General features: G+C 48.2%; 1 pseudogene; it reads right to left on the minus strand.

Annotated features, from left to right (window-relative positions):
* Window positions 1-7,827: 7,827 nt before the first annotated feature.
* LOC105477741 (proline-rich protein 3 pseudogene) lies at window positions 7,828-8,386 on the minus strand (annotated as a pseudogene).
* Between the last annotated feature and the right edge of the window lie 5,696 nt (window positions 8,387-14,082).

Here is a 14,082-nt window from a genome sequence, read left to right on the forward strand (position 1 = left end):
TTAGATGATAAAACACAAATGCAAAATACCTGAGCTACGCTTGCCCAATGTTTGCAGGATGAAGAAGAATAAGGGACTTATTCGCCTTCAGGGGTTTGTGCTCCTGATCCCAGTGCTACCTGTTCTGGGCCCTGGGCTGACTGCTGGGAGCCTTCATAGACCCCACAGGCCAGAGGAGGAGACAGTGTGTGGGGTGGTGATGACCACAGGGCATGCCTAGTCCCTGGGGATGGATGGGGCAAGGCCTTAACTCCACCTGGGAGGATGGGAGTGGGTATGGGAGAAACTCTGTTATGAGAGTGAGCTAAGGACCACTGGGGGCAGGGGCAGGGGTCACCCTACAACATGGTCTCATAACCAATCAGCTTAGCTTCAAAATGCGTTTTAAAACCTTTGTTCTCCCTTTCTCCAGTCTTAACCTTGAAACATTCAAACTTTGTTTCTCTCCCTTCCCACTAGACACTCCCTGCACTGCACTGGGCTAGTTTATCTAATTATGGGCTTGCTTAGAAATTCCAGAGAATAGGCCAGGTGCAATGGCTCATGCCTGTAATCCCAGCACTTTGGGAGGTCAAAGCAGGTGGATCACAAGATCAGGAGTTTGAGACCAGCCTGACCAATATGGTGAAACCCTGTCTCTACAAAAAATACAAACATTGACTGGGCATGGTGGCGCGTGCCTGTAGTCCCAGCTACTTGGGAAGCTGAGGCAGGAGAATTGCTTGAACCCAGGAGGCAGAGGTTGTAGTGAGCTGAGAATGTGCTGTTGACTCCAGCCTGAGCGACAGAGCAAGACTCCATCTAAAAAAAAAAAAAAAAAGAAAAAGAAAAAGAAAAGAGAAATTCCAGGGGCTAATCTTGAAATGAACCAGGGGTGAAGAAACAGTTGCAGAATCCTTTCCATCTAGAGATGGCCTCAAGGCAGTTAATCTACAACCTGGCCAGTGTTGAGATGGCCCCAGCCTGTGCTCCAGGTGGACAATAACTCAAGATAGCCGTCAGAATGAGACACACAGACCGTATATCCTGCACACTCCTGCATGCTTCTCATATCAAGTTTCCCTTCTTAAATACTGTACCAAGCCCAAAATATTAAATGGTCTTTTGCAGGTATGAGCCTGGCCATTTCCCAGATTCTAGCATTTGATTATTAAAACTGTTTTCCTTTCACCACATCTTGCTTCTCGTATCTGGCTTCCATTCGGCAAGCAGACAGGCTTGCGTTTTGTGACAGTCTGACCAGGCACCTCACCTGCTTGAACTTTTCACAACTCCCCATGGCCTTCTGCCACAGTGCCCAGACCTGACTGCACCTTGGATCCACCTGGGGAGCATATTGAAAGTAAAGATTCCGGCCAGGCATGGTGGCTCACGCCTGTAATCCCAGCACTTTGGGAGGCTGAGACGGTTGGATCTCTAGGTCAGGAGTTCAAGACCAGCCTGGCCAATATGGTGAAATCCCCGTCTCTACTAAAACTACAAAAATTAGCTGGGCGTGGTAGCAGACACCTGTAATCCCAGTTACTCGGGAGGCTGACGCAGGAGAATTGCTTGACCCTTGGCGGCAGGGGTTGCAGTGAGCTGAGATCATGCCGCTGCACTCCAGCCTGGGCGACAGAGTAAGATTCTGTCTCAAAAAAAAAAAAATAAAAAGAAAAAAAGAAAGTAAAGATTCCCAGATCCCTGTGTGGAGAGTCTCAAAAATGGAAAGCAGAGGCCTCTGAGAGGAACGTGGCAGCCTTTTCTCCTTCCTCACTTTCATTCATCTTCTGGAAAGGGGCACACATGAGCTGCATGGACTTTAGTCACCTTGGTTAATTTCCACCTGCCTCCTAGGGAGGAAGGGGAGGTTGGAGTGTAATGGGGGTTAGAGGGTCTACAGGCCCACAGGAGGATTGTACTAACGGTGTCCCATTAAGAGCAGTATTTAAGATTAGATTCAGGCAGGCGCGGTGGCTCACGCCTGGAATCCCAGCACTTTGGGAGGCCGAGGAGGGCAGATCACAAGGTCAGGAGATCGAGACCATCCTGCCTAACACAGCGAAAACCCATCTCTACTAAAAACACAAAAGAATTAGCTAGGTGTCGTGGCGGGTGCCTGTTGTCCCAGCTACTCGGGAGGCTGAGGCAGGAGAATGGCGTGAACCTGGGAGGCGGAGCTTGCAGTGAGCTGAGATCGCGCCACTGCACCCCAGCCTGGGTGACAGTGTGAGACTCTGTCTCAAAAAAAAAAAAAAAGATTCTGAGAGAGTCATTCCACCTGTGTCCCACACACCACTTCAGGAGTTGCTCTGATATCTTCCAGGAGTTAGGTGAGAGCTTTGCCTGCTTTGTCTCAGTTCAGGAGTCTGTCCATGGGATGTGGAAAAAACCCTGGAGCAGGAGCTGGGATACTGATGTATCGTTTAACAATTGTTGCATAACAAGCCACCACGAACTTTGTTGCTTTAAGAAAACAGTGGCTTATTATTGTTTAGGACTCTATGGATCCGCTGAGTGGTTCTGCTCTGGGCCAGGTTTGGCTGACCCTGGTTGGTATCCCTACTGCAGTCATCCAGAAGCTCAGCTGGACTGGCAGGTCTAGCACAGCCTCACACACCTCTGCCAGTTGGCTAGCTGATGTCTAGGGTGGTGCCGTGTCTCCCTCCCTCCAGCAGGATAGCCTGGGCTTGATCCTAGGGTAGTGTGTGGCACTCTATTTCCCATGAGAGTAGAAGCATGCAGGGCTTCCCAAAGTCTAGGTTTGTAATGGGTACTGTAATCCAAAAAGTGTCTGTGACAGGTCTCAATCAATTTAGAAAGTTTATTTTGCCAAGGTTAAGGACATGCCTGGGACACAGCCTCAGGAGGTCCTGACAACGTGTGCCTAAGGTAGCCAGGACATAGCTCAGTTTCATACAGTTTAGGGAGACATGAGACATCAATCAATATATGTAAGATGTACATTGGTTTGGCCCAGAAAGGCGAGACAACTTGAAGCAGGGAAGAGGCTTCCAGGTTATAGAGAGATAAGAGACAAACAGTTGCATTCTTTCGAGTTTCTGATTAGCTTTTTGCTGAATGCACAATTTACAGGAATAGTCACGTGCCTCAGTCTGGCTTAGTGAACCAACAGGGCAGAGGAAGCAATCAGATATGCATTTGTCTCACATGAGCAAGGGGATGACTTTGAGTATTGCCTGTTCTTCGTCCTCAAGGAATTCCCTTGTGGGTAAATTGTAAGGGCGGTATGTAGCTTTTTAAAATCTTGACTGGGTGCAGTAGCTCATGCCTGTAATCCCACCACTTTGGGAGGCTGAGGCAGGTGGATCACTTGGGGTCAAGAGTTTGAGACCAGCCTCACCAACATGGTGAAACCCTGTCTCTACTAAAAATACAAAAATTAGCTGGGTGTGGTGGCGGGCACCTGTAATCCCAGCTACTCAGGAGGCTGAGGCAGGAGAATTGCTTGAACCCAGGAGGCAGAGGTTGCAGTGAGCCGAGATCATGCCACTGCACTCCAGCCTGGGTGACAGAGCGAGACTCTGTCTCAAAATAAATAAATAGATAAATAAAATAAAATAAATAAAACATCTGTAACTGTGTTATTTAGGAATAGAATGGGAGGCAGGTTTGCCCTACGCAGTTCCCAGCTTGACTTTTCCCTCTGGCTTAGTGATTTTCTGGAGATTTATTTTCCTTTCACAGTACAACCTTACTCTATCACTTTCTAAAGACCAAAGCAAGGCATGAAGCCACCACAGATGTCACTGCTTGACAGGAGGAGCTGCCATGTCACACCGGGAAAGGCATGGATATTAGGCAAAGGCAAATTAAAACCACAATAAGATACCATCTCACACTCACCAGCACAGATATTATCAAAAACACAGGACCCAACAAGTCTGTTGGCGAAGATGTGGAGAAATTGGAACATTTGCACACTATTGGTGTGAATGTAAATGGTGCAGTGCTCTGGAAACAGTATAGCGGTTCCTCAAAGAAACCTAGAATTACTGGCCGGGCGCGGTGGCTCACACCTGCAATCCCAGCACTTTGGGAAGCTGAGGTGGGCGAATCTTCTGAGGTCAGGAGTTCGAGACCAGCCTCACCAATGTGGTGAAACCTCGTCTCTACTAAAAATACAAAATTAGCTGAGTGTGGTGGTGGCATCTGTAATCTCAGCTACTCGGGAGACTGAGGCAGGAGAATCACTTGAATCCAGGAGGCGGAGGTTGCAGTGAGCCGAGATCGTGCCACTACACTCTAGCCTGGGTGACAAGAGTGAAATTTGGTCTCGGAAAAAAAAAAAAATTACCACGCAATTAAGCACTTCAACTTCTGGGTATATACTTAAAAGAATGAAAAGCAAGGCCTCAGATATTCGAACCCCCATGTTTATAGCAGCATTATTCATGAGAGCCAAGAGGTGTCTGCTGTGTCTATTGACAGATGAATGGATAAACTAAATGTGGTGTATAAATACACTGGAATGTTATTCAGCCTTAGAAAGGAAATTCTGACCCATGCTACCACATGGAGGAAACTTAAATACATGGTCAGTGAAATAAACCAGTCTTAAAAAGACAAATACTGTATGATTCCACTTTTTTTTTTTTTTTTTTTTTGAGATGGAATCTCACTCTATTGCCCAGGCTGGAGTGCAGTGCCTCAGCTCACTACCTCCTCCACCTCCCGGGTTCAAGTGATTCTCCTGCCTCAGCCTCCCAAGTAGCTGGGATTACAGGCGCCCACCACCACGCCTGGCTAATTTTTATATTTTCAGTGGAGATGGGGTTTCACCATATTGGCCAGGCTGGTCTTGAACTCCTGACCTTGAGATCCACCCACCTTGGCCTCCCAAAGTGCTGGGATTACAGGTGTGAACCACTGCGCCCGGCCGATTCCACTTTTCTGAGGTCCCTAGAATAGTGAAACTCAGAGACGTAAAGTGGAATGGTAGGTTCCAGGGGCTGGAGGAGTGGGGATGGGAGTCAGTGTTTTCGTGGGAACAGTTTCAGTTTGGGAAGATAAAAACGTTCTGAGATGGATAGTGGTGATGATTGCACAGCAATGTGAATGTACTTCACGCCACTGAAGTTGACACAAAAATGCCTCAGAGGGGAAAATGGGATGTGTTGGTTAAAGGGTACAAAGTTTCAGTTCAATTAGACAAGATTAATTTTAAAATGCTTAAGATGGTTAACTAATGTTATGCGTATTTTACCAAAATGAAAAGAAAATTTAAAAACAGGCATGGATATAACTGGTGGAAGATTGGGACCATTTTTGCAAGTGATCCACCACACCTGGATCCTAAACCGTGGGACATTCCCAGTTTGCATTGACCTCTTCGAGGATCAGTGACCTCAACTTTATTTTCATTTACTTATGTATTAGAGACAGGGCCTCCTTCTGTCACCCAGGCTAAAGTGCAGTAGCGCGATCATGGCTCGCAGTAGTCTTGACCTCCTGGGCTCAAGCGATCCTCCTACCTTGGCCTCCTGAGTAGCTGGGATTATGGCAAGTGCCACCACACCTGGCATCACCTTTTATATTGAGGATGAACTTCATGCTCCTGTCTAGACGTTGAGGCTGGAAAAAAAATTGGAATTAATTATCTAAGATGTGTACCTGGCCAAGTCTACTCTTTTCATTTTACGTGGGAGACAATTAAACCTTATCATGGGCTGGGCGCGGTGGCTCAAGCCTGTAATCCCAGCACTTTGGGAGGCCAAGACGGGTGGATCACAAGGTCAGGAGATCGAGACCATCCTGGCTAACACAGTGAAACCCCGTCTCTACTAAAAAATACAAAAAAAAAAAAAACTAGCCGGGCGAGGTGGCGGGCGCCTGTAGTCCTAGCTACTCAGGAGGCTGAGGCAGGAGAATGGCGTAAACCCAGGAGGCAGAGCTTGCAGTGAGCCGAGATCCAGCCACTGCACTACAACCTGGGCGACAGAGCTAGACTCCGTCTCAAACAAACAAACAAACAAACAAAACAAAAAAACCTTATCCCGATAATCAGGCCCATGGCTTTGCAGTCACAGCCACAGGCTTGGGAGCAAACATGCAAAAGAAAAGAGAAACCCCAGGTAGGTGCTGTGTCTAAAGGATGGGGCCTTCACTGAAAGGACAGGAAAGACAAAATGAAGGGAAACTTGCTTGTGTTTTATTTAGCAGCTTGGGGGGATAGTCGAGCTCACCTCCAAGTTTGCAAATTACAACAGGCCTGAGGCTGCACATACTAGACAAGTGTAGTTTCTCTTCCCAAGTTTTGGGACAGCTTAGGGGAATTATTCAGTCCAGCAATTCAAAGGAACTCTTTTTCATTTCTTAAAAGTTTTTACTAGAGACACGGTCTTGCTCGGTCACCCAGGCTGAAGTGCAGTGTGGAACTCCCGGGCTCAAATGATCCTCCCACCTCAGCCTCCTGAGTAGCTGGGAGTACAGGTGTGCACCATCATGCCCAGATAACTTTTTCTTGTTTTGTTTTATTGTAGAAAAGGGGTCTTGCTATGTTTGCCCAGGCTAGTCTTAAATTTCTGGCTTCAGGCAATCCTCCTGCCTCAGCTTCCCAAAGCGCTGGGATTATAGGAGGGAGCCACTGTGCTCGGAGCCAGAACTCTTTTTTTGTTTGTTTGTTTGTTTCCACTGCATTTATTACTAATATAAAACAAAAGCAAAAACAAAACAAAACAAAAAAAACTCATTCTCAGTTCTCCAACAGCTCTCATCCCTCCCCCTTGCCCATTCAACTCCTGACCCATTTCCTCAGGGCCAGTTCGAAACTGAACCTGTTCTCTGCCATTTTCACAGAAAACAATCAGTGCCAGGGATATAGGGGAAGAGGGTTGGAAGAGGGCGACAGTACTTTCTAGGTTCCACCCAAATATAAGCAAGGTGGAGATTCACAGAATTCAAATGAAGGGACTGGTGGCCTCCCAATGACATAGTCTAACTAAAATGGGCTGGAAAGGATCTAGGTAAATCCATTCGAGGCTTTACAAGACATCTCATGGGCCTGTATCAGACCCAGAATGACCAACACCAAGAGAAGCATGGGAAGAATGGGGAGGACCAGGGAGGCAGTCCACTGGAGAGGTCACAATTCCCCAATGTGGGGAGGTGGAAAGTCTAGAGGGCACCAACAGCCTTACTCATTGTGGCAGAAAAACTTACTCTAGTGTTGGGAAATCACAGACATGCCACAGACACCGAGAAAGCCTGTGAGGGGATGCAGAGTTTCACAAAGCACAGTGATCACAGGCTGTAGCAGTGGGGATCGTGCTACTGACAGAGAAACTATGAAATCCAAAAGCAGGGAGAGTGGCCTTTTAGGAAGTAACTCTGTATCAGTCACTCAAACCTGACCCCAGGTTAAACAACCAGACTGAGTTCCATGAGCAGCTGATAACACTGGGGGTAAGTGGTGTCACATGAATAGGACTTAAAACAAGCAGCTAGAAGAAGGGAAGGGTAGGAAGCTGCTCCAGGGCTCTCAGGAATGGAGGGCAATACTGGGAACATGTGGACAGAAACAGTCCCAAAGAAGTTTCCTGTTCAGCAGTCATTTGATGAGGGGAAGATCCAGGAGGCAGCTGAAGGGAGCAAGGATTGGTCCCAAAGGGAAGCCTCTAGAGGCTGCGTCAGAAGAAAGTGCGCATACCTTGCCCCAGTGATGCAACACAACTCTGGACCCCACACACGGGAAGGGGTGGATATGGTGGGTGTGTCACTGGCTGGGCATGCTGGAAGAGCGTCACAGTAGCCATCACAGGGCCGCAGGGAAATACATGGCCTCTGGTCACAGACGGCTCCTTCCACCCTGGATGGGAGGACACAGTCTTACAGTGGAGGGCTATTGACACCTGGGTGGTAGAAGGCACAGAGGTCCTCATATCGACAGTGGCCCCTTTTGGCAAAATGTCCACAGACTGGGCGGTGGGATTTGTCTTCCATAACCTAGGGGTCATCCTAGTGGGCAGGTATTCTTGATAAGACACTTGGAGGCTTGGAAGGTTTCTCTGTTCTTTGTGAAGCCTTCACCTGGCGGGACCCCTATGGCCTGGCCCTGGAAAAGGAGGTTCAGCATTGACTCCCCACCAACCACAACCATATGGGCTAGGCCTGGGGCCAAAGCCTCCTGGCCTTGGGCCTCTACCCTGAGGGGGAGGTGGGAGGCTCAGCAGCGGTGGAATCAGCGGTCCCTTTGCTCCTGGAGGACCTCTGTGAGGAGCTGACTTAGGGTCATCAGGTTTTAGACTGACCATGGCGGGAGGCTCAGAAGGTGGGGTGGTCCGATAGGACTCCCATCCTCCTCATCTCCAGTCTCTTCCTACTTGGGCAGTGGGGGCTGCTGCTGTGGCGGGGGCTGCTGCTGATTCTGCTTCTTTCGTTTCGGCATTATGGCGGCAGCAAAGGTTGCAGGGGGATTTGGCCAGAGGAGCTCTTAATGAAGGAACTGGACCAAGCCTCCAGCAGGGCGCAGTTTTGGCTGCAATGACTTATGTCCAGTCCCATGCAAGCTGGGGCCGTGCTAATGCTCTCACTGGTCTGGACCCTTAGGCTGGCCATGGTGTTGGCCACACTGCTTCTGGCTTTGGTTTATAATCTCATGCTCGGCCATTGCCCCCAGATGGTGCATACCACGTCAGGGTTACTAGTTTGGGCACAGTGTACAGCTCCCCTTTCCACATACATAGAGCTGGCATTGAGCATGAGTCTCTATGTCCCAAGGTGATTTCTCTCTTGGTAGCTCTAGAAGTCCATTCTCGCAAACATCCCAATCAGTCAGACAGGCTTACTGTAGTGGAATCTCAAAGGAGAATGGGCTGAGATCTTGATTACTTTATGTCCAAGAGGTAATTTGACCTCAGTGCAAAACTGCCAACTTTTCCCCAGCCACTGGCTCTGAGTAGCTAGCAGGTCCCATTACAATCTCCTTTTCCCACGGCCATGGGTGCCCCTCCACACTTGCTTTGTATTTACCTTGGAGGAGTCAGTTAATGACTCTTCTCAAAATCACAATTTGCTCTACAGTGACTTTTTTAGTTCACCTAGACAAAGAAGTAACATACCACTTGTTTCACTTAAAACCAAACCCTCAAGTCTCTCTAATTGTATACCTGCAACACCAAATAAATGATTACCCATCATCACAGCACCCGTCACTGTAAACAGCTGAGGTTTGTTCCCCATGCCTTGACCACCACGTGCACACTTATCTTCCCAGAACTGTTCGGGCCTCCCACCACAGGGAGTCACCTTAGCAGAGGAGGAAGGTCCCCCAGACTTCCCAGCACCGATGTTCTGCAGCGCCCCCTTGCGACAGCAGCGAGGCTGTAGACTTTGAGGGTGGGCCTCTCCGCCTGGCCTTAGCAACCTGCACTGGCTGGCCCCTTTGCACTGAGTGAGCCCCCAAGGTCCTGAATCCAGTGTTTTGGAGGAGGAGGCTCAAGGAGATGTAAAGGGACTTCTGCCTTATGTGAAGTTTAGGTGCTAAAGCCTAAACCCAATTTACATTATAGTCAATTTGCCTGTGAAAATTCCTTAAATGGCCTTGAATTAATAGAATTTAGGGTCCTTGGGAATTCAAAAGCTAAAAATAACTTTTTCTTCTTTTCTACTTGGCTATGGTCTAGTTTCCCTGGGACAGTGAAGACCAAGGTCTAGTCTGAATGGAGGCAACAAGGGGAAGGCTAAGGGGCTCATAATAGTCGTACCTGAGCTGGGCGCGGTGGCTCACACCTGTAATCCCAGCAGTTTGGAAGGTCAAGGAGGGAGGCTCACTTGAGGCCAGGAGTTTCAGAACAGCCTGAATAACATAGCAAGACCCGTTTCTGTGAAAAATAAAAAAAAATTAGCTGGGCATGGTGGTGAGCACTTGTAGTTCTAACTACTTGGGAGGCTGGTGTGGGAGGATCACTTGAGCCCAGGAGATTGAGCCTGCAATGAGCCATGATTACACCACTACTGCACTCCAGCATCTGCAACAGAGTGAGACTCTGTCTCAAACGAAAAAAAAAAAAAAGGCCAGGCGCGGTGACTCATGGCTATAATCCCAGAACTTTGGGAGGCTGAGGCAGGCGGATCACCTGAGTTTGGGAGCTCAAGACTAGCCTGACCAACATGGAGAAACCCCGTGTCTACTAAAATTGCAAAATTAGTCAGGCATGGTGGTGCATGCCTGTAATCCCAGCTACACAGGAGGCTGAGGCAGGAGAATTGCTTGAATCTGGGAGGCAGAGATTGCTGTAAGCCGAGATCGCACCATTGCGATAAGAGCAAAACTCTGTCTCAAAAAAAAAAAAAAAAAAAAAAAGCCAATCTCCCTCCACTCTCAATGTCTGATTTGCTGCAAGTTAAATGACCATATGATAATTCCAGCAAGTACCTGGTAATGTGGGACATAGTAGTCATGGATGTGTTATGCCATTTAATCTCATAATAAGGCAGGTAGTATTCTTTCCTGCCTGCTATTTATAAATGTGGAAACTGAAGCTCAGAGACAGCCTATATTTAGCTTTGAGTTGAGAATGGTCACATAGTGACCTCTTCCCAGTCCTGTTGGCTCATCAGATGCTCTGATCCCCAGGGGCAAACTCAGCTTAGACTCAGGCTGGGGCCCTCCAACCCAAGACATGGCAGAATGCCCTCCATTTGAGATTCAGACCAAGGGCTCTTGGAGGCTGTCGGAGTGGGATAAGCACCAATCAGGGGAGGGGAAACAGGGACATGGTTCTGAGGGGCGACCAGAAGCTTTGTGCCTGTAGATATTTAACAAGTTCAAGATGAGGGTGAATAGCACAGAGAGGTTGTCAGGCAGAGGTAATAGGAGGAGGCCAGGTGGGGAGGCTGGAAGCACAACCAGTTTCTTGGGGATTAGAGAGTGTGGCTGACATGTACAGTGGTGGGGGATGCTCTGGACTAGAGAGCTGGGTTGGGGGGTGCTAACTTTTGATGAGCCTCTAGTGATATCATGAGGGGTGAGCTTGGTGAGGAGGGGAGGACACAGGAGACAGCATATCCACTAAAGCCCCACTCAGGTTGCCCAAAAAAGTGTGGCTTTTGGGTCCTAAACATAGGTGGAGACCGCCTGTCATCACAGACAGTAGGTGCTGATTGCGTGAAAATCGTGCATGAATCCCTCGAAAATTTTGGGCTGAGCTCCTGGGTGGCCTTTCTCTCCGAAGCTTTCCCTGCATACTTTAACTCATGCGGTTTTCTCTCTTTGGGGCTAGCCAAGCAGGGAGCATATTGAAGCAATGTGTCCATCAGTGGCAAGTGGCAGAAAATCCAGCTCAAACTGGTACAAAGGGAGTTTACTGACTCAGGGAACTGGCTTCAGGCCCAGCTCAAACAAGACTGGGACCCTGTCTTCCTCACATGCCTGTTTCTGACTCACTGTGGTGGCCATGTGTGGATTAAATACCCATTCCTGGAGAACCTCCTGGACGGAGGGGAACAGCTGGTTCCCTGAGGATGGGTGCTGGGCTGGCAATTCCACCAACCCCCACCATTCTAGGGTTCTGGATGATGGGAACCAAATGAAGTCTGCTCATCCATGGCTGCAGAACATCTCCAAGGACAAAGGCAAGATGAGAAAGATTTCACCTAAGCTGATGACTTTGATCTCCCTACATCAGCCAGGTCTCCCCTCAAATGGGATACTTGCAGGTGGGAACGTGAAAGTCCAGCCGGTCTAAGGGAATCGCGCCAGCTCTTTCTGGCGTCAATCCCAGGCATGACTGTTTCCCAAGACTGCACAATTTTTTTTTTTCCTGAAACATCAAATTCCTTATCAGTTCATAGCAGTCCAAATTCAGATTCTTGATGGGATTTCACTTTATGGAAGGATTCTATGAAAAACAGACAGCCTTGGGCTTTTCTTACAAATGTCTTTCCAATTGCACTGTTATCTCTATTTCCCGTAATATTTGGTAGAATGTGTTGTATAAGTAGGTTCTTAATAAATGTTCACGTTTATTGCATACTTTGCAGTCTATAAAGGGATTTTAATTATGTCCTTTCACTAATCTTTTTTTTGAGACAGGGTTTCGCTCTGTCGCCCAGGCTGGAGTGCAATGGCATGATCATAGCTCACTGCAGCCTTGACCTCCTGGGCTCAAGGGATCCTTCCACCTCGGCCTCCTGAGTATAGCTGGGACTACAGGCCTGTGCCACCATGCCCAGTTAATTTTTGTATTTTTTGGTAGAGACGGGGTATCCTCATGCTGTCCAGGCTGGCCTCAGACTCCTAGGCTCAAGCAATCCTCCTGCTTCTATCTCCCAAAGTGTTGGGATTACAGGTGTGAGCCACTGCCTCCGGTGTCTTTCGCTAGTCTTGAGAGAGAACTAATTAGTCCTGAGAGATGACCAGTCAGTGATTAATACATCCATTTTCTACTCTGGACAACTGAGGTTCAGAGAGGCAAACTGACTTGTCCAAGATCACACAGGCTGGGTGGCAGGTCTGGGATTCACACTCAGGACTGCCTCACTCTCAAGTTGTGCTGTGTGTGCTTCATCAGGTTGGCTCCACAGAGCAGAGGGAACAGAATTTTTCCATGTGGGGTAGGATTGTCAGATAAAATACAAGATGCCTAGTTAAATTTGAATTTCAGATACCAAAAAAAAAAAATTTTGGTATAAGTATATCTCAAATACGCTTACTGCATGGGACACACTTATACTAAAAAAAGGTGTTGCTTACTGAAATTCAAACGTAACTGAGTATCTTGCATTTTTACTTGCTAAACCTAGTAACCCTAATTTAGAGGAGAAACCATAATTTAATGGTCACTGAAGCCCCTAGAATGACAGAGGTTTCACACAGGGAGTTAGTGGCAAATCCAGGATTGGACCCAGTCTTCTTGTTCCCCAGTCTTGACCCTCTCGGGGTAGTTGTGAAGCCCTCTGAAGTCCCTGGAGCAGGGCGTGGTGGTAAGAACAGCTGCTTTCTCTCTGCAGAGGCTGTCCGCCTGGCCCATCCCCTCCCCAGCTGTCCCACTGGGCAAAACCAAGAAGTGAATCCCTGCATGGAGGAGAGGAGAAGAGCGAGGTCATAGCAATTTAGAGAAGATGGTGTTGATTGAGATTTCCAGACAGGGAGCACGGGCTGCTCAGGAAGCAGCTAATTAAGCAGGAGACTCCAATTAAGAAGCAATTTGGGTGTTTGCAGCAAGCCCCAGCAGCCACCCTAGTGTAGCAGAGAAAACCACAGGCTCGGGTTCTTGCTCCCCACATTAGCTGACTGTGAGATATCAGGCCAGCCATTGAGCCTCCCTGGACATCTGGTTTTTTGACTATGAAATGAGGGGTCATGCTGCTTAATACTGAAGGACCCTGCTGACTTCAAAGTGGGCGATTCCAGGGAGCGGGCGGATTCTTTCCCTCCAATGCCGGAATATTTTCCACTGCGTTCTAGTGTCTTTATCACCCTCTTTGCATTCCACTAAAGGCCAATTATTCTCTCAGTTGTAGTGGATTTGAATTCTAGTCTATAAACTCAGGTGTGCACCTTTCTTTAGCTTTTATATCCTATCTTAATTTCTCTTTCCAGATCCTATTCCTGTAGGGTGGCAACTCAATATTTCCTCTCTTCCCATTTCTGGGATGCACCTACACTCTCGAGGGATTAAATGTGGTGCTAAGTCATGGGTGGGAGGGGTCAATAGCCTCCACTGAGGTATCCTCGGTACCATCCGGGCCTCAGGAGTGGTCTTTGCTGGCTGCCATGAAGATCACATTTTCATCTGCCGAGGATGCAGCCTGGCGTGGTGGCTCATTCCAGCACTTTGGGAGGCCGAGGTGGGCAGATCACCTGAGGTCAGGAGTTCAAGTCCAGCCTGGCCAACATGGCAAAACTCCATCTCTACTAAAAATACAAAAATTAGCGGGGAATGGTGGCACGCCCCTGTAGTCCCAGCTACTCAGGAGGCTGAAGCGGGAGAATCACTTAAACCCAGGAGGCGGAGGTTGCAGTGAGCCACTGCACTCCAGCCTGGGAAACAGAGCAAGATTCTGTCTCAAAACAAACAAACGAACAAACTTCTTATTTTTATCTGTGAGTGCAAATATCAGCCTGCAGCCAGCCAGGAA

This window comes from Macaca nemestrina, chromosome 2, assembly GCF_043159975.1.
Source record: "Macaca nemestrina isolate mMacNem1 chromosome 2, mMacNem.hap1, whole genome shotgun sequence".
Lineage (NCBI taxonomy): Eukaryota > Metazoa > Chordata > Mammalia > Primates > Cercopithecidae > Macaca > Macaca nemestrina.